Source organism: Notechis scutatus, chromosome Z (assembly GCF_049901735.1).
Source record: "Notechis scutatus isolate UNSWTSFEM ecotype Mainland chromosome Z, rNotScu1.2, whole genome shotgun sequence".
NCBI classification, from domain to species: Eukaryota; Metazoa; Chordata; class Lepidosauria; order Squamata; family Elapidae; genus Notechis; species Notechis scutatus.
In genome coordinates, this window is record NC_142025.1 from 58090434 (window position 1) to 58116780 (window position 26347).

Here is a 26347-nt window from a genome sequence, read left to right on the forward strand (position 1 = left end):
GCAGGGGGCGCTAAGAGGCAAGGGCAATGGCAGAGGAGCGCTGGAGGTGGGCTCCTCGCAGGGCGCAATTCAGCTTCCCATCCCCACCCCAACCCCACTTGCCTGGTTTCCTGGTGGCCGAGGGGAAGGCGAGCCAGGGCTGACCCGTTGCTGCTTGGGTCCCGCCTGGATTCTCCACAGCTGCTGGGCCTTGCCTGCTAGGGGCGGGGAGGGCAACCAGGGAGCACGATGCTATGCCTCCCGCATCACCCCTTGCCTGACGCTCCTTCCCTGTGCCGCCCGCCAGCCTGCGCACTTTGGCTGAATGTGAGCCGCAGCTGTGAGAATGATGCGAGTCAAGCCTCGCGAGAGCGGATCTTTCACACTTGGAGCTTTATGTAAGCTCCACATAATGTAAGTTATGTACGGCGGCCTGCACTCGGCTAAAACGCTCGAAGGGGCGGCTGGCAGAGTATGCAGAGTAAGCCTTGTGCTTCATGGTTGCCTCCCGCACTCGCCCTCAGCAGCCGCGACCCGCGAGCCCCAGCAGCTGACGAGATGCGGACTGGCGGGGAGCCAAGTAGCAATGGGTCTGCCCTGACTGGCTCTTCTTTCCCTCTGCCACCAGCCGTGGGAGGAAGGTAAGTTTGTAGACACTTGGGCGGTTTGGGCTTTTCCCAACAGAGTATAAACTTACCTTCCTCCCACGGCTGGAAGCAGAGGGAAAGGTGAGCCAGTCAGGGTGGGCTGGTACCTTTCCTGCAGCTCACTTCTCCCGCAGCTCCAGCGGTGGGTGAGGCTGCAGCCTCGCTTGAAGTTCCCAGCCCTTTCCCCAAAAGAGGGAGGGGTGGAAGTCCCACCCATGGCCGCTTTATTGGACCCGGAAGCCTTGCCTACCGGCTTTTCTGGGCAACGTGGGACAGGGCGTGAACGGACAATCGTGCCCGGTCCCTGCAATTTTGGAGACTCGTCATAAGCGACGCTGATGGATGATTACCTTGTTGGGAGAGAGAGAGAGAGTGTGTGTTACAGATGGGTCTCCTAGCTTAGGAGGAGAGAGAGAAGGAGGAAGGGAAGGGAGAGGGGGAAGAGAGAGAGAGGAAGAGACAAGAAAGTAAAGAAAGAAAAGGGAAAGGAAGAAAAAGGGAGAGAGAAAGGAAGAAAAAGGATAGACAAAGGGGGATGGAAGGAAGGGACAAAAGAAAGAGAAAGAGAGGGAGGGAGGGAGGAGAAAGTGAATGGGATATGTGGAGGGAGGGAGAGAGAGAAAGAGAGGGAAAGAGAGAAGGAAGAGACAAGAAAGAAAAAGAGAAAAGAGAAAGAAAGAAAGAAAAAAGGAGAGAGAAAGGAAGAGAAATGAAGAAAAGGGATAGACAAAGAAAAGGGGGATGGAAGGAAGGGACAGAAAGGAAGAAAAAGGAAGAAAGGAAGAGAGGGAGGAGAAAGTGAATGAGATATCTAGTCCAACCACCTGCTCCAGCAGGGTTAGAAGTGTGTGTGTGTCTGTCTGTCTGTCTGTCAAAACTCCAAAAACAGTTCAAATAGCTCTGGAGAAGTCAGTCATAAATTAGAACACTTACTAAGCAACCGGCCATTAACTACAGAGAAAAGCAACCAGGATAATTAGGGGACTGGAGGCTAAAACATGAAGAACAGTTGCAGGAACTGGGCTTGGCTAGTCTAGTGAAGAGAAGGACCAGGGGAGACATGATTGCAGTGTTCCAACACATGATTGCAGTGTTTGAGGGGCTGCCACAGAGAGGAAGGGGTCAAGCTATTTTCTAAAACACCTGTAGGCCAGACAAAGAATAATGGATAGAAACTGATCAAGGAGAGATTTAACCTGGAAATAAGGAGAAATTTTCTGACACTGAGAACAATCAACAGCTTGCCTTTGGAAGTGGTAGGAGCTTCATCACTTGAGACTTTCAAGAAGAGATTGGACTGCCATTTGTCAGAAATGGTGTAGGGTCTCCTGCTTGGGTGGAGGGGTTGGATTAGATCAGTGATCCCCAACCTTTTTACGCTGCAGCCCGGTATCCCCAACCTTTTTATGGCGCGGCCCGGTCCGACATCAGCTGGCGCCGCCATCTTGTTTTGATGAAAAGTGCTTCCGGTGAGCTTTTCCGGGTAGAAAGCTCACCGGAAGCACTTTTTCATCAAAACAAGATGGCGGCGCCAGCAAGCCAGCGGCCCGGTAGGACTTGTTCCACGGACCGGTACCGGTCCGCGGACCGGTGGTTGGGGACCCCTGGATTAGATGACCTACAAGGTCCCTTCCAACTCTGTTAATCTAATCTAATCAACCAGATTTCTGTCTCGGGAAGGATGCGTCGTGGCACTTCTTTGAAGACAGTGCTTAATAAAGAGACCCTTCACTGAGTTCTTACTGATGCATTTTTACAGAGGCCCTAATACTTCTGTAAAACAACTCCTAGCAAAGCAAGAATGAGCAAGCTACAACTTTATGACCCTGTACAATTCCCACACTGACCTCTTTTCCATTTTTTAAACAGAACAAAAAAAACTGAAGGCCCTGCTTCTTGTCATTTAGGGATGAAAACGGTTAAAACTAATATAAACTTAAATCATATTTTCAGAAGCAGCACTACAACGATGTGCCATGTTCACCATCCTATTCTGTAGCCAATGCTGCTGTGGCCTCTTTATTCATTGCCACCCTTAGCCACAAGACTAGAGGTGGTAAAGGGTTGTACATTAGGGATGAACTCAGTTGTATTGAGCTCTATTAAACTTAGTAGGATTAAGATTCAGTTTGGTGTAATGGTTAAGGCATCAGGCTAGAAACCAGGAGACTTTAAATTCTAGTCTCGTTTTAGGCATTCAGCCAGCAGACATTAGGCCAATCATTCTCTCTCCCAGCACTAGGAAGAAGGCAATACAAAACCACTTCTTTTTTTTTTTTTAAAGACAAATTTTATTAGTTTTACAAACCAATACACAAACAAACAAGGCATAATAACATAAAAGATCTTTTCTGAAAAAAACAATAGAACATACAAAATAGTTCCAAATTGTAATATATATATTTACGTTATCTGTTCAACTTCGTATCTTATCCCAACTTCTCCTTTTCATTCTATTATCCAAATTATATTTCTTGCTAATTAAAATTTTATTGCCTTTCAAAAACAATACACAAACCAACAAAACATAGAACATAAAAACATAAAACATCTTTTCTGAAAGTTGCTTGATCCCGGGTTAAAACTCTTCGCACAGACACAAATTCAAAAATCATATTCACTTTATATACCATTCCATATCTTATTACCAATTTCAATTTTCTATATAGCTTCTTCCCTCTTTTATCTTTCTTAGTTTTATTTTATTTATCTCATCTCAGTTCAATTCATAATACTTATCATTCTTTGTCTGTTCTATTTCCAGCTATCCATTCATCTTTTCTCTTTAAATAAACTTCTCCTGGAGTGATGCCTTTGACTCTTTCCCCTAGCTTAATAATACTTAATATAACACTTAATTTATATTGGGATTCTGTTTAGTACATTCTAAAATTACACAATAAATTTTATGAAAAAGGAAAAAACACAACAATAACAAAGAAAAAGCATATAAGACCACTATCAATACCATTAAGAAACTAATCATACATATTAATACTCATTTATATCTTAAGCATTTTATTCTAAATACACATATAAAAACACAATCTTATGTACCTTACAGAATCCCTTTTTCAATTAAATTTACCCATTGTCTCTAAATGAGTTTTGTTTCTTTAAATCTTGCTTCCCACCATTAAGGCTTCTCATCCCATCCTTTCTCTCTTGCTTATTCTTCTCCTTGCCCTTTTTACCCCTTTGTCTCTCCTCCTCCCTTTTTTCCTTCTGCTTTCCCCCTTTCTGTTGTTTTCTAACCTTGTATCCACCTTTCATCTAATTTTTCTCTTTTTTGGTTGTTTTTTCAAGCCTTAAAATCCCCTTTTTCTTTTCCTCTTTCTCCCCCCCCCCAAATAGAGCCATTTGTTCATCAAAGATAGCTTCTTCTTTGTCCCAGTCGTCCTGCTGTGCAGTCAATTTTTCATAAGTGCATACCGCCATTTCTAGAAATTGAAAAAGAGTGCCCAAAGTATCTTTTCCATCTTGTTCTTCTTTTTTATATTTTTTATATTCAATTTTTAGTTCATCCACAAGCAATGCCATCGTGAAGAGAAATTTTTTTTCCAAAACAACCACCCGAGTGTTTTTAATCAAGAATAATTCCCAAAAGTTCCAAAGTCACCAAAGCATCCAAATAAACTATTTCTTTTAATATTTTTTTCTTTCTTCCATTTCTCTTTCTGGGGTTGCTGTTTGATCAAAGAGTTCCAATTAAGATATATCTTTTAGAAGCCGTATTAATATTCAAAGCTCTTTAAAATTCTAGGCAATCTCCTCCTTTTTTAAATTCTGCTCCAATTTTTTTTTCCTCTCCCTTCCCACTTACAGCAACAATTTTCCTTTGAATGTTCAGAAATCCATACCTCCAATGCGGGTTTTCCAATTTCTTTTAAGATTCTATCGCTGTCACGTTCGGAAGGAGAGTGAAAAGAAAAGAAAAACCTTTTCCTTTAATTTACATTCGCCGCTTGACACATTCTGGAAACGATGTTTCTTTAGCAAGTTTCAAATTCCAGGATACTTTCACTGTTACTTGTCCCGGTCAGCAAAGATCACTTTCAATTCTTCACAGCTCCTCCTGCACTTTCTTTTCCCAGCTGAGCTCTTCTATGTGGTGGCCATTGCTGACCGCCGCTCAGCTGCCTTTGGAAAAGGGGGTTTTGCTGGCTAGGGAAGAGAGGTGCGATGTCTCTCGACCCTGCCAGACCCCCCCCTGTCTTCTCCACCTTCTACGGAGGTGGCTTAGCCCCGAAGCCAAATGGCTCGGGGCACTCGGGCAGTGAACATAGGCAGGAACCATGCACAGTCGCGGATTCTTGCCTGCTCCGAAGCACTGCAGACCGGAAATCCCGGCAATACAAAACCACTTCTGAAATCTTGCCAAGAAAACTGTAGGGATTTGGCCGGATAGGTGCCATAATTCAACACTGACTTGAAGGCATAAAGAAGAAAAAACCTCTTATAGTAATATGAGTGTTGAAAATATCGGGATAAGAGAAAAGGTCTGGTGGACTGCTACAGATCACAAAAATAGTCAGAACACATAAATGAAGATTTATTAAGTAATTTAAGCCTCAAAATAAATGCATATATACATACTCTCAAGTAATTGTTAAGGGAGATTTCATTTACCCAATATTTGCTGGAATTCTTCCAAACATAAGATGTCAGATAAATTTTTCATTTGGATGGACGGTAATTTTCCTTTTGAAAGGTAAAGGTGAGCTTTAGGTGCTCTTTCTGGGTCCTGACCACAGAAAAGAGTTTATTGAATATATTAAAGTTTTGGGGACTTTGTTTTGTTTTGTTTTTGAAAATTTTATTGATTTTTAAAAACAAGCATAAACAAACAAAACATAGAACATAAAAACATAAAACATCTTTTTTGAAAGCAGCCTGATCCCGGGTTACATCTCTTCGTGCAGACACAAATTCAATTTCATGCTCATTTTTATATTCCATTACATATCTTATTAGCATTCTGCATTTTCTATATAACTTCTCCCCTCTTTCAACTTTCTTAATTTTATTTTTATTTATTTCATCTCAATTCAAATCATCATACTTATATTCTTTATCCTGTTTCAGCTGTCTATTATCTTTTCTCATTAAGCAAAATTTCTCCTATGATCACTGATTGGAGTATGACGCCTTTATATCTTTCCCCTAAAATTATAACACTTAATATAATACATAACTTCCGTTTGGATTCTGCTTGGTATATTCTAAAACTACACAATGTATTTTAGAAAGAAAAAATTATAAATATATAACATAATTAAAACAACAATCCATACCAATTCTATTCTATCATTAATATTAATATTCATTTAAATCTTGAACATTTTACACATTACTTTTCAAATAAGTATCATACTTCTATGGAAACACTTATAAACTTTCCATAATTAGTTTTGGGAACTTTGGATGCAAGTGACTTTGCACTCTTAAAATTCTTGATTTACAGAAATTTTTGGGGGGGGGAAATGGGAATCAGACACAAAGCATGGGTTTTAGAAAAGCTGGCTTTAATAACTAAGTAGAAAGATGTCATGGGAAGATAGTAGGCATTATACTTGTCTGTGCTTTTTTGAAAAAGATATTAAGGTGAGCACAGCCTCAAACACTTCAATGAGGAAGAAAACTAGGAGATCTCTAGTGCTAAATAAGGATGAGTACTTATGACAATGGAAGCAAAGATAATTCTTGAAGAAGTCTACAGAGCTGTAGCTCATAAATACAGGAATGAGGCTAAGGAGGCAAAGATAAAAATTACAGCTAATAAGAGAGAGAAAATGTGGCAAGAAAATTTTCTTCAAATATGCCACCAGCAAGAGGTGGATGAAATCCTGTAGAATCCTTCAAACTAACAATTTTATTAAAGGAAGAAATTTAAAAAAGGAATAAAAGAAAGAGATTATAATATGACCCCTGGAAGTTGAAATATAGAATAGAATAGAATAGAATAGAATAGAATAGAATAGAATAGAATAGAATAGAATAGAATAGAATAGAACAGAATACCTTTATTGTCATTGCATTCCACGAATACAATGAAATTTGAAAGCTACTCCAGCACAGTGCCCCAAACACCACATCATAATCACACTACAGAGTTTTAAAAATTAAAATAACAACAAAAATAATAATAGTAATAATAATAAATAACAAATGCACTGTTTGATTCAAGACAATTACTGCCTTGGAAAAGAAACTGTTTCTCAATCTATTAGTCCTCATTTTAAGACACCTATAGCACCTCCCTGATGGTAACAGATCAAAATATGAATGTCCAGGATGAGAATGGTCTGTGGAGATTTTTAGTGTTCTAGAGAGGAGTCTGGTCTTCGCAATCTCTTCCAAAGAAGAAACAGAGCAATCGATGATTTTTTGTGATGTGTTTATAACTCTCTGGAGCACCTTCTTATCCACTGCAGAGCATCCAGCATACCACACCATTACACAGTATGCCAAAATGCTCTCGATGGTAGACCGGTAAAAAGTAACCAGCAACTTCTCACCTAAACCACTCTTTTTCAGAAACCTCAGAAAGTGCAGGCGCTGTTGGGCCTTCTTTGCAGTGGCCATAGTGTGGACTGACCAAGTAAGGTTGTCGGAAATATGAGTTCCTAGAAATTTAAAATTATGAACTCTTTTCACACAGTCTCCATTGATATATAGTGGGAGAGGCTCTGCTTTGCATCTTCTGAAATCTATGATCAATTCTTTGGTCTTTTTCATGTTCAGGGTTATGTCTCCTACACCACAAGACCAGTCTGAGAACCTCTGACCTGTAGGCCGTCTCGTCTCCTCCTGAGTCCCATCAACGTGGTGTCATCTGCAAATTTTATTATAGAGTTAGTGGGACAAGAGGTAGTGCAGTCGTAGGTGTAGAGTGAATAAAAAAAGGGACTCAGCACACAGCTGTGGAGAGCCAGTGCTGAGAGCAAGAGTGGAAGAAAAATAGCTGCCAATCCTAATGGTTTGGGGCCTGTTAGTAAGAAAGTCCCTTATCCAACAGCGGATGAGAGAGAAGAGGCCCATTTCCAGCAACTTCTTAATTAGTACATCCGGAATGATGGTATTAAAAGCCGAGCTATAATCAATGAAAAGCATCCTTACATAGCTCCCACTATGCTCCAGATGGACCAGTGCAATGTTGGAGAGCCATTGCAATAGCGTCCTCTGTGGATCTGTTATTCCGATAAGCAAACTGGTATGGGTCAAGGGAGGCAATCCTGTATATATTTTAAGATCAGTCTCTCAAAACACTTCATGATTATGGATGTGAGAGCTACTGGTTTATAATCATTTAAAGTATCAGGAGAGGGCTTTTGGGGAAGTTTTGAGGCAAGATGGAATAATGGCTTGTGTGAGAGAAAGGTTAAAAATATTTGTAAACACACCTGCGAGCTGGTCAGCACATGCTTTGAGTACTTTCCCAGGTACCCCATCAGGGCCAGCAGCCTTCTTCACATTCACTGCTCTAAGCACCCGCTTCACATCATACTCTTGTACTGTGAACAGCTGAGTATCAGTGGTTTGTAGAGGCAGTGTGTCCGAAGACCTATTCAGTTCAAATTGGGCAAAGAAACAGTTCAATTCTTCTGCCAGTGATGCGTCCTTATTGATCGATATGGGGTTGCTGCTCCTGTAATTAGTGATGTGTTTAATTCCCTGCCAAGCCCGCCATTTGTGAAGTAGTCCTCAGTCTTCCCTTTATAGTCCTTTTTTGCCTCTTTAATGCACCACCTCAGTTCCGCTCTTCCCTTGCTATACCAAACCCTGTCCCCAGACCTGAATGTCATATCATGTGTCCTGAGAAATCATTGTGTGTCCTTGTTCATCCAGGGCTTCTGGTTTGGAAAAATCCGGATGCACTTATTCACAGTAACAGTATCCACACAGATAAAGTTGTAAAACAGTACAGTTTTTGTATATTCCTCCAAATCCTCTTGTTCAAATAAATTCCAATTAGTATTTGAGAAACAATCCTGCAGCTGATCAAGTGGTCCCTCCGGCCAGATCTTGATGAGTTTGATTTCAGGCTTAGTTTTCCTTTTGAGGGGGGTATATGCTGGTATAAGGAACAATGATAAATGATCTGAAAGTCCCAGATGTGGAAGGGACACTACTCTATATGCATGCTTTACATTAGAATACACATGATCAAGTATGTTGTTTCCTCTGATGGCACATGTCACATACTGAGTAAATTCAGGAAATACAGTCTTTAAGCATGCCTTATTAAAACCACCAGTTATTATATGAGCCCCATCAGGATAAGTCTTAAATTGTTTATTTATTGTAATATGCAAACATGCAAGTGCAGTGCTAATATTTGCATCAGGAGGTATGTAAACAGCTGTAAAAATCACCACTGTCAGTTCTCTAGGTAAATAGAAGGGTCTGTACATGACTGTCATCACCTCTACATCAGGAGAGCAGTATCTGTTTATAACACGGCTGTTAGTGCACCAGTTATTATGACGTATAAACGAAGTCCACCTCCTTTAGTCTTACCAGAGTCCTTATTATGGTCCTGTCAGTGGATGGTACGACATGCCAGCTATAGTGAGGCATCGGGAATAGTTGAGTGAAGCCATTATTATAATCAAAAAGTAAAGATACAGGAGGATGCTACCCCTGGAATGAATGGTGACTTGGTCTGATTAACATTGGAATTTAAGATTTGAAGACATTAACATTTTAAAATAAAAAGGAGAGATAATGTTTAGAAATGGAAAGGAGGGAGACTCTACATGAAGAGGTATGTTTGTAGTAAAAAATATATAATATACTTTGATGGATTGGGATTAAGAATAAAAACAAGAAGGAATAATGCTAATGTAATAGTGATGAAAATAAGAATTTATAATGGATTAATTAAGATAGAAATGTTTATTTAGGATGCAAGTAATTAATAGTTAAAATATGAAAATAAATGTTATGTAGAGTCTGATAGATAATAGATATAACCATATGGTAGGATAATATTTTTAATGAATTATAAGATAATGAGGCAATAATATTATATGTCTGAACTTATTGGCTAAGAGAAAATATACTTGTGTAAAAATGAGATGTTAGAGGGAATGGAACATATAAAAAATAAAATATAAGCAACTGTGTCAAATGTAATATTGGGGTATATAATAGGAGATAATATAAATTAAGATGGAATTTTTAAATGTTTTAAGAATGGTATGAAATTGTAAACATGGTGAGCACAAGAATACATTATTAAGGAAATTAGTAATTGATTAATGTACTCTTAATGATTTAAAGATTCTGTTATACATTTGTATAAGGTAATGAGGATATATTGTTACAGATATGATAACAAAACATGGTGATTAAATTAGAGAATGGATAACCATAAATTAAGATGAAATTTTGAATAATTAATTAAATGATATGAATAGATTAAATTGTAAACATGTAGAATATTTGATTAAGGAAGATAGAGAATGAAAAAAAATTAAAGAGGCTGATACAAAGTGTATATGTATATGAGTATATAAAGATGAAGAATGATAATAGATAATGAAATGATATTGGAAAGTTGTATTTATGATTATGGATATAACTGGTTTAAAATGTAAAACACCTGGAACCACACTGTTCTCGCAAAGATGTATTTAAATAATAAAAATAAAAAAATAAAAAAGGTGGACGAAGTTGGTTTATTACTTATTCGACATGAAGAAATTTTAATAGATGACTTAAGGGAAAGCAGAGGAGTTCAACCCTGTTTTGCTTTGGCCTTAACATCCAAAGTAAATGGTAATTTAAAGATGACAGGTGAAGTTGCAGGTCAGCAAAGTTATGTTAAAGCAAATTCTGCTAATTCAAATGCCTTCAGTGTTTATTTTTAATGACCTGAATAACATAATTAATGTGTGTCTTATCAGATGGCCAGATTGGGAGATCTGGCCAACACCCAAGGTGACAGAATGAAATTGCAAATTAATTTGAGTAGTTTGGATGACTGCTAAGAGGAAAAAATCTCCTTTAACAGAGAAAAATATAGGGTATTACATTTAAGGAGACAAATATAGGATTCACATATATGCAAGGTGGAGAATCCATACACACTCTCCATCAGAAAGAACTTGTTAAGGTCATTGATATAAACCAGCAGTGTGAGACAGCAGCTAAAAGGGCTAATATAGTTGGTAAGTAGCATTAGAAGAAGCATAGTATCGAAGTAGTGGCTTTGCAGTCTGCATCTAAATCATAATGTTGGGCCTACCATATCTGGATTGCAAACTTTTCATAATTACTAGTTGGAAATCTGTGTAACCATTTAATGGTTAGCTGGATTTTTAAAAACATCTACTGGTAGTAGTCGTACATAGCATCATTTATCCGATTTATAATTAATTTTCATGTCCCAAGCACTACTTTCATGTCCCCAAAGTTCCTGGGACAACCAGTTCAACACCACAAAGGCTTCCATGCAAAGTTAATTTATTGGATTTTATTAGGCATCCTCAAAGTATAACTCACAGTTAGGTTGAGATTCATCTAATATCTAATCTTTGCCTCAATAGTTGCCTCAATAGTGTGAAAAGATGGTTATCTTCATCCCATAGTGTCATAGCAAAGGAAAACTCCAGCATAATGCTGGGGTCCAGGTAAGAATGCCCAAAACCTCCCCCAGCCCAACCAGAGATCAAGTCAGTGACCAATCAGGATTACAGATGTGACCATGTGACATGAACTACATTTCCCATGAAGCATTCCCTTAAGGGGGCAGCTCTCATTCCTTAAACTAACTATATACTGTCTAACCAGCAGATTAATGCTTTTAATATCTTCATTTTAGTTTATATAGCATGATTTTGTTTAATAGTAAACAGTGATTTGTAAATTATGATGTTTTGGCTTACTTATTTAAACTATGATTAAAACTAGCATTGGCTTAATGAAATTGTCAAAGCAGTTTCGCACAGCTCTAGTTCCACTTTTGTAATATCTCTAGGCCAATCAGATGATCTTCATTCATCAGAAGACAGACTTAAAATACAGTAAGAATAAATTACCTTTGGAGGTGAAGCATGTCCTCTTTAGTACACCCAAAGGGAAAGAAAGTCAAAATAATTCATTTTCCTTCTCGTCCCTTGGAACTCAAATGCAGCAGAGATAAGACAATTGCTTGAAAAGAGGAAACTGACTCCAAAAAGGAAACGGACAACATAATAGCAAAACATAGGGGGTGGGTGGGTTAATGATGATAATGACAATCATGATTTTACATGATTTTGGGTTACATCATAGCTAAATTAGAAAAAGTTAGATCAGTTTCCAAAAGCCATGAGATTACAGACATATATAACTGCTTTTGAACTTTTGCAGAATCTTTCAACGGACGTACCTTAGTTTAGCCTGCATCAGTGAGTATATAAATTCAAGGAATAGTTGATTATATGTACTTTTGGCAATTTCTGGAGATGATGATGATGCAGATTTTAAGATGTAAAGATGGATGTCCTGCTGTACCTATGCCATTTTGATGGTTGAAAAGTACAGTAGCTTGAAAGCACTCTACCTGAGATTGGTATATTCTGGATATTTCCACATTAATTCCTAGTTACAGGCAAATACTGTAAGTGAGCTTTGAAGGGGAGCTTGCCACTATTATCAATTTTATTCAGCAATGCTACTATGGGGAAAATACAGGGCAAATCAAAGGAAGCCTTTTTCTGCATTTTTATAATTGCCTGGAAGGGAATTTAAATTAGTTCTGTTGTTGGTAAGATCAGCTTGTGAAATTGTGGAAAAGGGAACACCAAGGGAAGATTAGGAAAGAAGGCATTACTAAAAGTGATTTCTGGTTGGCCAGCCATTGTTTGACCTTGGGTAAAGTGTCCTGGTTGTTTGGGGAATGCTGGGGAGAGAAGCTGCTAAACTAATGTCTTGAAACTTCTTAGCATTTTGAAATTCCTTGCAACTTGAAAGCCATTACTCCTGAAAAAAACAAGGGTAAATTTGCTTAGGTTTATGACTGAAGATACTTGTTAGTATTTATCAGCTATAATTAAATTAGGACCATTGGTATACTGTAGCAAAATTAATCATCCTGGTGATTAGGAAACATGATGGCTTCTCTAAGGAGAAAAGGAAAAATGCAACATAGAAGTGCATAATAATCAGGGGTAGGATTCAAATTTCTTGACAACCAGTTCTGTGGGCATGGCCTAATTTGTGGGTGTGGCTTGGTGATCATGTGACTGGGTGGGTGTGGCTTGCTAACTGAGGGGGTGGCTTGGTGGTCACGACTGGCTGGGCGTGGCTTGTATTTAAATATTGTAAATATTTATGTAAATATTGAATTTTTTTATTTAAAAAAAGAGTAACTTTTACCCAAAATCAGGCAAAGCAGATGAGTTGCTTGCAAAATCACAGATTCACTCATAGATCTACCTGTCTACAATCTGCTGCCTGAGTCTGCACTGAAAAACAGAAGCTTCAGTCCTAAGGAAGGTTCAGCTCTATGCTCAGGCCACTTCTCCCCCAACCCCCAACCGCCTGAATACCACCCCTGACTGGGCCTCAGGGAAGCCTCCTGGGTGAAGGCAAAGCAGTACAGCAACCATTTAGATTAGCTAGAAAGCAAGAAATCCGACAGGAGGGGAGAGGCCAACCAGTGGCGTGATTTGCCGGTTCTCCGAACTGCACAGAATCGTAACAACCGGTTCTATAGAACTGGTCCAAATTGGTAGAATCCCACCCCTGGTACTAATCCCTTTCCTATCCACACATTCTTGATTTAAAGCATTTTTCTTGGATTGGTTGTAACATATTGTTAAAGTCTTAGGTAATTACAGTTCCTCTAATATTAGTGAAAAGGGTATCTTTTGAATATAGGTCAAACAAGTGTCAATTATACCTAATTAGGAGCCATAATGGTGCAGTGCTTAGAATTGTAGTACTGCAAGCTAATTCTGCTAGGAGTTTGATTCTGATGGGGCTCAATGTTGCCTCAGCTTTCCATTCTTCTGAGGTTGGTAAAATGAGGACCCAGATTGTTGTAGGGAATATGCTGACATTGGAACCTGCTCAGAGAATGCTCTAAAGCACTGTGTTTATAAGTTTAAATTCTATTATTATTATTATTATTGCTAAAAAAAAACACCATCCTTATTGTTGCCACTTTCAATTCAAAACACAAAAATAGTTATGGAATTCTTGTATTGTCCAACGCTACATTCCCTCCCCACCTTGCATTGGCAAAATGTAGCTCTCTCCAAATGCTATTGTGTTTCTCCAACAATACGCCCCCCCCCATAGGAAGACCCAGCATCTTTTCTAGGCATAAAATGAAATTAAGCCCCTCCCCCCAATTTAGGCCTAGTTTAAAACATGTGAAATTGGGGCAAGGCGGGGGGGAACTTGCCATTAGGAGTGCCCCGCGGGCAGCTACGCCTCACCATCAGCCGCTCCTAACAGCCAATCATGGTGGAGCACAGAGGGCTCCCTTACCCCTCCCTTACCCGGGTCAGCAGGCGGGCGGCATCGGTGTGGATGTCCGGCAGCGTTTCAGCCGCTTCTCAGGCCTCTATAGCTTCTACGATTCCCACCAGTGCTGGCGCCTCTCTCGCCAGTGCTGTCTCCAACAACAGCGTCTGAGTCGCTCCCGCTTTTCCCCCATCCCCGTAACAACAGAGGGGGAAAAAGATTTTGAGGTACCTGGGAGCGCCGTGCGCTGTGTTTTGGTTTAATCCTGAGCAACTGGGTGGGCGTGAGAAGAGCCAAGCGAGCGTCTCTGCTGCTGCTACCCTTGTTGCTCCAGCCTTGGGCTCTGCAAGTTTGCAAAAGCCCCGGTGCGCAGCCCATTCTTGCATTCGAAGCGCCCAGGCCGAGCTGCAGCTGTCCCTCTCTCAACAGCGCCATTTCCAACAACAGCGGCAGCAGCGGCGGGAACCATGGAAGCATTTCAGCCGCTTCTCGGATGGGGGAGCCGCCTCAATAACTTCCACAGTTCCTGCCGCTGCTGCCGCTGTTGTTGGAGATGGCGCTGGCGAGAGAGGGACAGCTGCAGCTCAGCCTGGGCGCTTGGAATGCAGGAACGGGCTGCACACTGGGACTTTTGCAAACTTGAAGAAGCCCGAGGCTGGGGCACCAAGGATAGCAGCAGCAGAGACTCTCGCTCGGCTCTTCTCATGCCCACCCAGCTGCTCGGGATTAAAACAAACCGCAATGAGCGGCGCTCCCAGGTACCTCAAAATCTTTTTTTCCTGTTGTTACAGGGATGGGGGGAAAGCGGGAGCAACTCAGATGCTGTTGTTGGAGACGGCACTGGTGCGCAGGGGGGGAAGAAATTAATTCACCCTTGAAAAGACGTCCTAGCCGATTTTGGGGGGCTCAAAAAAATAAATAAGGCCTGGCCTTATTTTATGAGAAACATGGTATTTACTCTCAAATGTACTATATAGTGAATAACATGTTAGTGTCAATAAAGGTAATCCTTAACTTATGGCAATTCATTTAATGACTATTCAAAGTTATGTGATGAAAAAAAGTTATTTTCCTTCCTAAGAAAATTAAGTTTATTTTTCATTTGAATTCTACAGCTTATATGCTACATTAAATGTGGAAAAAACTTTGAAATGCTTTATCTTGATATGACTTTTTTTACATATCAAAAACTTGGCATTTCAACAGGGGTGTGTAGACTTTTTATATCCAGTATATCCAGTAGCATCCCTGTAGTTACATGTTAAAAATGTAGATGTTTGGCAACCGGCATGTATTTACAATGATTGCCGTGACCCATGTTCATGTGACCACCATTTGTGACTTTCTCAAGGGACTTCTGATAATCAAAGAAATGAGGAGAGCCAGATTTGCTTAATGAACATGTGGTTCACATGGTCACTTGAATTAACTTAATGACTTAATGTGGTCATGGTGATTCACTTAATGAATGCACCAAAAAGATAATAAAATCAGACGTGACTCAGTTAAGATTGCATTGCTTTGTGATGGAACTTCTGATCCCAAATATGGTTATAAGTTGAGGCTCCTCTGTATTAGCTTTGAAAGCAAATAGTAATAGAATAGCAAGTCTTTGATGAGGCTCCTGTTTAAATTTAGAACTTCAAAATAGAAATGGTAGCCTTCCTTCTTCTTTTGTTTTTGTGTTTGTGTGTGTGTGTGTGTGTGTGTGTGTGTGTGTGTGTGATTTGTTTAAGATCCATTTGATCCTACAATACCATGTAAATATTTATCTAAAGAAAAAAATCCCACTGAAAGTAGAATACAATTCTCTGTAAATATACACAGGATCACACTGACCATATTTTTCCTTTCAAGTGAGCACATTTTTACAAGTGAGAATTTCTTAAGATTTTTTTGCAGTTTCTTCTAACATTACCACCAAATTATTTTGAAGTAGAATGAACATTACAGTATCTAGTCCACAGCACATTAATACACTAAAAACAAAAAATTATGATGGAACCTTCTTTCAAGATGAAAAAAAAGAACCCTCCCATCTTGAAATAACTTGCCATATGCATAGACTTATTTATTTTGCATTATTGCTCTATCATTCTTTCTCTGCATTTTTCCTGCCATTAAATGAGATCCAAAGTATTAAACCACTTTAAAAGATATTTAAATCAGTCATAACATATTTTTCTTGGCTTCCAAATTGCCACAGCTTGCTAGGAGAGTAATATTAAATCATTCATCCTGTCTGGAAATAAAGATATATGGAGCCTTACTATAAATTCAATTCCTTTTTGTTTGCCTTTTTATGAATCACTACCCACTTTGTGCTTCTCTTTTTTTCCAATCTGTAGTACTATTCAGAGTTTTCTAATTTGAGCTCAGTATTCATTGGGAAGGAAGCAGCCATCTTATTTTCTCTTTCCCTGACCTCTCTTGGCCTTAGCGAACAATGTAATACATAAAGTATATACTTCCTATTCACAGAGAATTAGATTAGGCATATGTAAAACAATATGGGTACAGATAATTTGGAAAGTATTCCCTTTTTTTCACCTAGAGATCTCTTTTAGGTTTCTGTTTTCCATCTCATATTCATGCAATCTCTTGCCCTCTGGGGGAGAAGTAAGGGGCTCAATTATTGGAGAGACCAGATCTATAAGCGGCTCAGCAGTGTCCATTGTGACCAACAAGGATTTCTTTAAAAATTTTAAAGAAATTTTTAAACTTGAATAATATGTTGTCTTGTTCTTTTCTTGGGAAAGCACCAAGGCATTAATGAGGCCTGTTTCTGTGCTGTTAAGTACATCTTCACCAACCAAGGTTGGCTAACTCCACTTTCTTTCTCTCTCTTTCCCAACAGAGAACTCTGATGGGAAAGATTTGAAAGGAGGCTAAATGTGCCTTCATCTTAAACAGCATCAGCGGTATGGTGGGCTACTTGAAAGACAGGAGATCCACTTCCAATTTGGTATCTCAGGTAGCCACTCCACAGCACGAAGATAAATCTGCCCCCAATGGCAGTGAAGAAGCTGGCTTAGGAAATTTTGTATAGCACTCTTAGCATTCCAGCGTCATAATTAAGTCTGTTCATATGGATTCTCAAAGCAATCTGTTGTGTTTGCAATGAGCGATGTGATTGTAGGGGAGATGCTTTCCTGGCTTCAAATGAAACTTCTCTATTAATACCTCCTCTTCTTGTTGCCTTGTCTAGAGAAGGACTGTTTTTCTGAGAGGGCTGCCACTTTTTAACAGGTTTTTTTAACTGTTTCCCTGGGTCTTTGCTCTTTTTCTTCTTCCTTATCCTGAGTATGGGATTTACCCAGGTCTGCTATAAGAACTTTGGTGGGGGTGTCTGTAGCCCGATGTTTTGCTTACAGAAAGACAGCAATATTTATTTATTTTATTTATTTGATTTGCCAATTGTTTACAAGATAATAAGTATAAATGTATACATAGTTGTGAATACATGAAATGGTTACATATAAGAAAAATAAAAGAATAAGAGAAACAATAGGACAGGGACGGTAGGCACCTTGGTGCGCTTATGCACGCCCCACAGACCTCTTAGGAAAGGGGTGAGGTCAATAGTAGACAGTCTAAGGTTAAAGTTTTTGGGGTTTGGGGAAGAAACTACAGAGTCGGGTAGAGTATTCCAGACATTGACCACTCTATTGCTGAAGTCGTATTTCCTGCAATCAAGTTTGGTGCGGTTTACTTTGAGTTTGTATCTATTGTGTGCTCTTGTGTTGTTATGGTTGAAGCTGAAGTATTCATTGACAGGTAGGACATTGCAATGTATGATTTTGTATACCATGCTTAAGTCAGACCGAAGACGGCATAATTCAAGGTTTTCTAGGTCTAGAATTTCAAGTCTGGTGGCATAAGGTATTCTACAACGAGTAGAAGAGTGGAGAACTCTTCTTGTGAAATATTTCTGGACTTTCTCAATTGTGCTAATATCAGATACGTAATGAGGGTTCCAGACTGATGAACTGTATTCGAGTATTGGTCTAGCAAATGTTTTGTATGCTCTGGTTAGTAGTGTGATATTACCAGAGAAAAAGCTACGTAGGATTAGGTTAACAACTCTTAATGCCTTTTTGGCTATGTAGTTGCAGTGTGCCTCTAGCACTTAGATCATTAGAGGTGAGTATTCCAAGGTCCTTTACAGAGCTTGGGTCATCAACAAGATCTTGACTATTCAGCTTGTATTTTATTTTCGGATTTTTTTTGCCAATATGTAAGACAGAGCATTTATTTGTTGAGATTTGAAGTTGCCATTTGTTTGACCATTCGGATACATAGTCAAGATCTTTTTGCAGGGTAGCAGTATTGTCTGTGGTATTGAACAGCTTTACATCATCAGCGAAGAGAACGCAATTGCTCTTAATATGATCACAGAGGTCGTTTATGTAGAGTATGAAGAGAGTTGGTCCTAGAACACTGCCTTGGGGAACACCACTATTGACAGGTACTGGATTTGATAGGACGCTCCCGATTTTGACCATTTGTTGTCTGTTTGACAGGAATGCTTCTATCCAGTTATTCAGTTGTCCAGAGATACCATAGGATTTTATTTTTAGGAGTAGTTTGTCGTGTACCACTGAATCAAAGGCTTTACAGAAGTCTATATAGATTGCGTCTATTGTTTTGCCCTGGTCGAGTTGTGTCGTCCATATGTTTTTGCAGTGTAAGAGTTGCAGATTACAGGATAGTTTTTTTCTGAAACCGAATTGTTTATTGGAGAGTAGGTTATTTGTCTCTAAGTGAAGGATGATGGATTGGTTAATAATTGATTCCATGACTTTACAGGTGACGCAGCATAAGGAGATTGGCCTGTAATTTTCAACTAGGCTTGGGTCTCCCTTTTTGAAGATGGGGATGACTGTGGCTTGTGACCATAGGTTAGGCAAGGAGCTGGTTCTGAAAGATTTTTCAAAGATTATGCTTAGAGGTTTGGCTATGACAGTGGATAGCTTTCTTAAGAAGTAGGCACATATTCCATCCGGTCCAATAGATAGAGATGGTTTTAGGTTGCGTAGTGCTTTTTCAACATTGTCTTCTGTGAAATCGATATGTATTAGATCATTGTTGTTATCTGTGGTACGGCTAGGAAATATTGGGCATGATCCATTGCTGTTTACAAATACTGAGCCGAAGAATGTGTTAAAGATGTTGGCTTTAATGGTGTCGTCGTTACAGTCTTTACCATCAGGTCCTATCAAGGGAGGGATGGACCTTGAGTCTTTTAGTTTGTTGTTTACAAAATTGTAAAAAGCGCGGGTGGAATTGGTGCTTAGAAGGTTTTCCTCTTGTTTAATGTGATAATTGGTGCATTCGGTCTTTATCTGGTGGCATAGATTTTTGTATCGGTTTTTGAAATTGGCAACGTGACCAGATTTGTTTTTCCGCCAGAGTGATCTCTTTTTGGATTGAAGTTTCCTTATTGATATGGGTAATCTGCTTTTTTGTTTTGTTTTGGGAGTTGTCGTTGGTACATATAGTTTGATGACTCTTTTGACTTCAAGTAAAAACATGTTATAATGGTCTTCAACGGTATTGCATCCAGTGAATAGAGATTGCCAATCAAGGGATGAGAGATCGTTGTCTATAAGATCATAGTTGCCTTTTTTGAAGTTACAATAAGGGATTACATCATTGTGGTGATTTTTGTGTGGATGTATGTTGAGACAAAAGTCTATCATATTGTGGTCACTACTGGAAAAGGGTTCTTTAGATTGTATTCCGTAGATTAGGTTCAAACTGTTGCAGAAGATGAGATCGAGGCAGTTGTTTAGTCTAGTGTTGTTGGTTACTAGTTGTTCCAGTCCCAGATTTGTAATAGCATTGTAGAAGGTTGTGTGTATGATTTCAGTTGTACAGTTATTTAGGGTCCAGTTGATATGAGGTAGATTGAAATCACCAAGAAGGATAAAAGGGTATGGGCAGGATGCAGCCCATGTTAGTAATGTATTTAGCTTGTTTACATGTTCGATGTCATAATCAGGTGCTCTGTAACATAGTAAGAATCGAATTGTGATATTTGAGGATAGTTCACAGATGATGGTTTCAGGAAGGGCAAACTCCTGGGTAACTTGGATATTTTTTAGATGTAAGGATTTTTTATAGAATATAGCAACTCCACCTCCTCGACGATTTTCACGATCTGATCTGTAAACATGATAGTCTCTTACTGTGGTAATGGAGTCGGGGAGAGATGCATTGAGCCATGTTTCACAGACAAATATAATGTCGAAGTCAGCCATATTTAGGAGGATGAGAAATTCAGGTATTTTGTTCACGAGGCTTCTTGCATTGAGTAGTTTGCATTTAAGTCCGGCAGCAGTTGGGATTGAGGTAGTTGGGGGCGTGCATGCCTAGTCTTGGGTGATGAAATATTGGGTGATGAAATATTGGGTGATGAAATATACTGATGAAATAGTCTTGGGTGATGAAATATTGGGTGATGAAATATCTTTTCTTAGTGTCTCTACATTGTGTTGGATGGTTATTAATTGTTCAAATATTGAGACAATCATTTGCGCTGTGAGAAGGCATTGCTTTGCCATAAACTCTCCTCACTTTGAATTAGTTTATTGTTAATCTTTTTGGTCTTTATCACAGTCTCCATATCAGCTGTAACTGGCTTAGTTGTTTGTGAAAAAATCTGGCTGTCATTTTGCTCCTCCCCCACTAGATCGGGAAAGTCTAATATCTGCTGTTTTGTCAGATTTCTTTACAGGTCCTGTTCTAACTTCTCAAGATTGTTGGAAATGGGACTTCTGGTTTGAGCCTCTTCGTGGACAGACCGAAACCGTGATCATGTGTGGTTTCAATCCATGCTTGCGGCTGGAGCGCCCCGAGCCGGCTGGTTTTGGGGCTAAGCCACCCTGTAGAGGTGGTGAAGAGGGGAGAGACTGCCAGCAGGGTGGAGGAGAGCCGCATCTCTCCTCCTCAGCTGGCCATTACTCCCTTTCCCGAAGGCGGTTGCAGCGGTGGTCATAAATGGCCACCTCAAAGAAGATCTCGACCGGAAAAGAATGTGCAGGAGGAAGATAAGAAGAGAAAGTTTTGGTTGACCGGGTTAAACTGCAAAAGCAACAACTAAGGTACCCTGGAATTTAAACTAAAAAAAAAGTAACATTCTTCCCAAAGAAGACTTTGAAGCAGTGAAGGAGAGAGAAAAGGGAAAGGATTTGGTTTTTCTTTTTCTCTCCCTTTCCCTAGACTGACAGCTAAGAGATTTAAATAAGAAATTGGAAAAAAATCCACCTTGACATCAATAGGCATTTAAGCTGAAAATAAAATGTCAAAGGGATAATAAAGATTTCTGGATACTTAAAAGCTTTTAAAAGCAGGAAAGGAGAGAAAAAGAATAAAAGGGCAGGATCTGGAAAAAAGGGAGGAGACTGCCTGGAATTAAAAGGAATTTATAGTAAAACCTCAACAAGACTTCTAAAAGATACATTTTAACTGAAACTTGGCAACAAAATAGTAGAACCCCAGGAAGAGAAAGTGGAAAAAAGAAGCATGAAGAAACAGCTTGGGATTATTTTGATTATTTGTTGATCGCTGAATTTTTGATTATTGCATTTGAATGACTAAAATCAATCGGGTGGTTGTTTAAAAGTGTTTAAAATGGCACTACTTTTAGATGAACTGAAAATGGAACTTAAAAAGTACAAAGAAGATGCACAAGAAGGGAGAGGTTCTTTTGGCTTTGTATTTCAATTCTTAGAAATGGAGATCTGGAACTATGAGAAACAACAAGAAATGCCTGCAGAACAAGAAGACTGGGACAAAGAAGAAGCCATCTTTAATGAACAAGTACTTTTATGGGGGAGGAAAGGAAGGAAAGAGAATGAAAAGTTTAAGATTTGAAAAAACAACCAAGAAAAGCAAGAATAGTTTGAAAAATAAGTATAATATTAGAAAGCAACAGAAGAGGGGAATACAGAAGAGAGAATTACAAGTAGAGAGACAAGGGGGTAAAAAGGGGAGGGAGAAGAAGAGAGGGAAGGAAAGGAAAAGAAGTTATAAAGGACAGAAACAAGATTTGGAGAAACAGGGCCTATTTAGAGATAATGGGTGAAAATTTAATTGAAAAAGGGATTCTGCAAAGGTACATAAGATAGTATTGTTATATTAGAAATAGAAATAATTTTAGAAAATATGAAACAATGTATGATTAAAATAAAATAGTTATTGTAATCTAGTGAAATGTTTGTTAATAAATAAAGGAAATAAAATGAATGAGAGAATTGGATTAGGAAAGGATGGGAACATTTTAATTAATGCTTTATAAAATATAAGGGAAGAGAAATAGGGGGGGGGGAATTAATTACGGAAAACTTATAAGTGTTCCCAAGGAAGTATGATATTTAATTGAAAAGAAATGTTAAAGATGTTAAGACTTTAATGAATATTAATGATAGAACTGAATTGGAATGGAATGAGTGTTTTAATTACATATATTTATAATCACTTTTTAAGAATATAGTGTGTATTTTAAGAATGTACCAAGCAGAATTTGATTGAAAGTTATGTATTATATTGAATGTTATAACCTCAAGGTATATATTGAAGCTTAAATAAGAGTTGAATGGATAAAATTAAAAGATATAAAGGTGTCATACTCCAATTAGTAACTACAGGAGAAAAATTGTTTAATGAAAAAAGAAAATATGAAATTGAAACAGGACAGACAAAAGTATAAATATAATGATTTGAATTGAGATGAGATAATTAAAATAAAATTGAGAAAATTAAGAGAGAAGAAAAACTATGTAGAAAATGTAAAACAGTAATAAGATATGGAATAGAACATAAAAGTGAGCATGAAATTGAGTTTGTGTCTGTACGAAGAAGTGTAACCCGGGACCATGCTATTTTCAAAAAAAAGATGTTTTATTTGTATTATGGTTTTTTTTGTGAAAACCCAAATAAAATTTTCAAAAAAAAGATTGTTGGAAATGGAGGGGGGTTAGTTTTACTTACAGATCTCTTGCCAGCAAAGTGCCCCTCAATTCTTGGTTGTTTTGCAGTCTTCACTGGTGGGAGAGATCCTGGGCTGGTGCAATGGCGCTTCTTTTTTTTCCCCCATGCCTTGTTAGTCCCCAGCAAAATAAAAACTTGGAGGAAGAGTTTTATATTAAGTCAATACTTGTATCAGATTTAATTTTTTTTACCCCCATAAAAAGCCCTTTAATTTTTTTAAATTGATCTGCTGGTAAGAACATTGTAGCAAAAAGCCATTCAAAACCAAATTTCAAAACTAACCATTGCTGCCAAAAGTATGGTGCCAGGTATCAAAAGAAAAGATCCAGATCAATAGCAACCCCCAGAAAATAGTCCTTGAGCGTATAAAAAAAATGCAATAACCTAAAATGAGGAGGGAGAAATTAACACATTTAAGATGTAAAGGGAAAAATTAACACATTTCAGCAAACACTTTAACAAACTTCCAATTAACCATCCAATCATTAGAATAATATGACACACATATACACCATTCTTCCACAGACTGTTATTCTTCACATGCACGCATGCACGCACACACCTTTTCCTATAAATTTAAACCCCTGGCAACCACATTTCATAAACTACTTTTTTGGGAGACCACCTCTGTGCTATTTTCTTGAAAATTAACTGAAGAACTTCTGCTTCTAGCAGCCTGTCTTCACATATTCATTTTCAGTTTTGATCTGCCATGCCCCTGTTGGAGCCTGAATCTGCAGGGTAAGATGAGCTGGAACTGGAGCTGACAGAGGAGGGGGCAGTTTCAATGGAGGAAAATGGGGAGGAGCAGGCTCAGTCAGGCCAGGGCCTTTCAGGATTGGGACAGCTTGTAGTCAGGGAGGAATGGGGAAAGGATGACCAAGAGACACTAAGTAGTGAACATGAGAGAGAGAGCTCAGATGATGAGCAGGGACCTCCCCCTCCTAATCCTCAAGCACAGAGAATGGAGAGAAGGCGAGAGAACCCAGCTACTTGGGAGGAGAGCACCCTGTCCCTCTTCACAAGGTTGTGGGGAGGAAAATTTGTTGGGAACAAACGCTGAATTCATGCAGTGTTGAGTACCAATGTTTGAACTTTCCTGAATTGCTTACATTCTTTCTGGATTTCTGGATATTTGCCTTGCTTCTTTGATTCCTGGACTTCTTGACTTGCCCTGCTGGATTTCTTGTTTTGCAACCATGGTGCTCAGAGTATTGGGCCGGATTATTTGCAGAGTGTGTCTGTGTGTCTGTTTGTGTGTCATCACTTTGCTCTGGGACTTGCCAGAAAAGTGGGAGTGTTTGGGGAAATTTGGGGGCAGTTTGAACTGCCAGTGCCTGTGTTACCTCTGTGCCATGCCCCGGGTCATCACATGATCTTCCAACATGCATTGGAAGACTTCTTGGAGACTTTTTTTTTTAAATCACCATTTTGTTCATTAATTAATCTGGTGCCCTAGTACTGTGAATGAACCTGGTCCTTGGCTATGTTGACTGGATGTTTGTTATAAATTGTTGCCTGGAATGTTTATGACATGTATAGTTTTAGTGTATTGTTTTTATTTTGCTTTTAATTTTTAACTTTTCTGAATCATACATTTAACATGAGCACATTTAATACATTTATTAAATACAAATTTAATAAATTCCAAATATTATGAAGGAGTCTCAGACATTGCAACACTCCCATTAGATCTAATCAACATGGCCAATATTCTAGAACAATAGAATTTGACATCTAGGTAAATTTGAATGGAAATTTTAAAACAAATGTGGTAGCTGGGATGCTGCAAAGCACCAGTTTCTAACTTTTTGTTTACAAGAATATTTCTAGCCCCTTATGAATTTGCATAATTTATTCTTGATATATAACATTGGCTTTTCTCAAAGCATATTTTTTCTATTCAGAGTTCAAGTTGCACATATCACAAACCATTCTTTCCCTCAAATCTAATATTTTTTATTTAGCTGTAGGAGAACAAGAAATAAACATTATTCATTAATTTCCTTAGTGATTGCTAGAGATTTAAATTCTCTCATTATTAATACAATGAGTCAAGCCATACTTTTACAATATAATAATGCACATAATTCAGAGAACACAAAATAGTCTAGAGAAGGATTTAGGGTGTGTGGGGAGAGGAACTTTTTTATTTCAGCCTTCAATTAACAAACACAACCCTTTTCTAAAGAGAAATTTAAAGAATTTTTCTGCTTTCCTGGAGGGCAACTGATTGTTCTGTCTAAAAGACAAAATGAAATTGTGCCTTGGCATGCCAGATCCACCCACTGGAATGCATGTGACCAACTGACAGAAATATTTCTGGAACTGCACTCAGACACATAGCATTATTTATACTTCGGAACATTTATATTTGGACATATAACTGCAGCTAAATCATGAACTAGTTTTCAACACAAAATAGTTGAAATTAATTTCACTTTGGTTGATGTGAACTCTTTTATCCCATATTTATTCACCAAGGTGTGTGTCAATATTCTGGGCAATCATGGATATCATAGAACAAGAAATTACCTCAAAGACATTATCCAAATCCTCAGGGCAGTTTCCCTAAAGCAGTTTGGACAGATGGCTATCCAGATTCTGAAATCTCCAATGAAAAGGAGCAATCCAGTTCACAAGATAATTTGTTCCATCAACTGACAACTCTGCTGTTGTGAATTTCTTCCCAATATCTAACCAGAAGTCCAAATAGAATTTTTAAAAAAATCTGCTTTAAGAAAAGCCAACATGATATATCAAAAATAAATTATGCAACTTTATGTGGAGCTAGAGACTTTCTTGTAAATAAAAATTATTCCCTATAGTTTGAACTTAGTGGTCCTGCAAACACTAAAACGAATAAGTCCAATCCTTACAAAAGTGAGTAAGTCCAATCCTTCATCAACAAGATAATTGTTCAGATATTTGAAAGTTACAATTGAATCTCTCTTCAGTCCTCTTTTCTGTATATTAAACATACAGTTTCTTTAATGATGCTTCAAGGATGTGATTTCCAACTTCCTCACCATCTTAATAGCTCTCCTCCAATTTCATTTCTGATGCCCTTTCCAGCTGTATTACTACTATTCTGTAAATTCCAAAGACATTGTCTCCAAAGGGGTCTGACCTAGTAGAATAGAAAAATCACATCCCTCTGCTCCTGTGAGTACATCCCAAAATAGCATTTGTCATTTTAGCAACTGTGTCAAGTTATTGGCTGATGTTCAGAATATAGGAATGCCCTGATCTTTTTATATGTTTAA

At 38.5% G+C, this 26347-nt stretch overlaps 1 protein-coding gene and 1 long non-coding RNA gene across 2 annotated transcripts in view; one reads left to right on the plus strand and one right to left on the minus strand.

The window, feature by feature from the left end:
• The window catches only part of LIMD1 (LIM domain containing 1), an 87935-nt gene extending 87138 nt beyond the window's left edge, over positions 1-797 (minus strand). The window contains exon 1 of the mRNA XM_087945560.1: positions 734-797. The gene's annotated coding sequence lies outside the window, so the exon portion shown is untranslated. The remainder of the gene's footprint in view (positions 1-733) is intronic.
• LOC148128885 (uncharacterized) lies at positions 108-21960 on the plus strand. The gene is made up of 2 exons (XR_015745647.1): positions 108-620; positions 20815-21960. It is a non-coding gene; the product is annotated as an uncharacterized LOC148128885 (long non-coding RNA).
• Positions 21961-26347: the final 4387 nt, after the last annotated feature.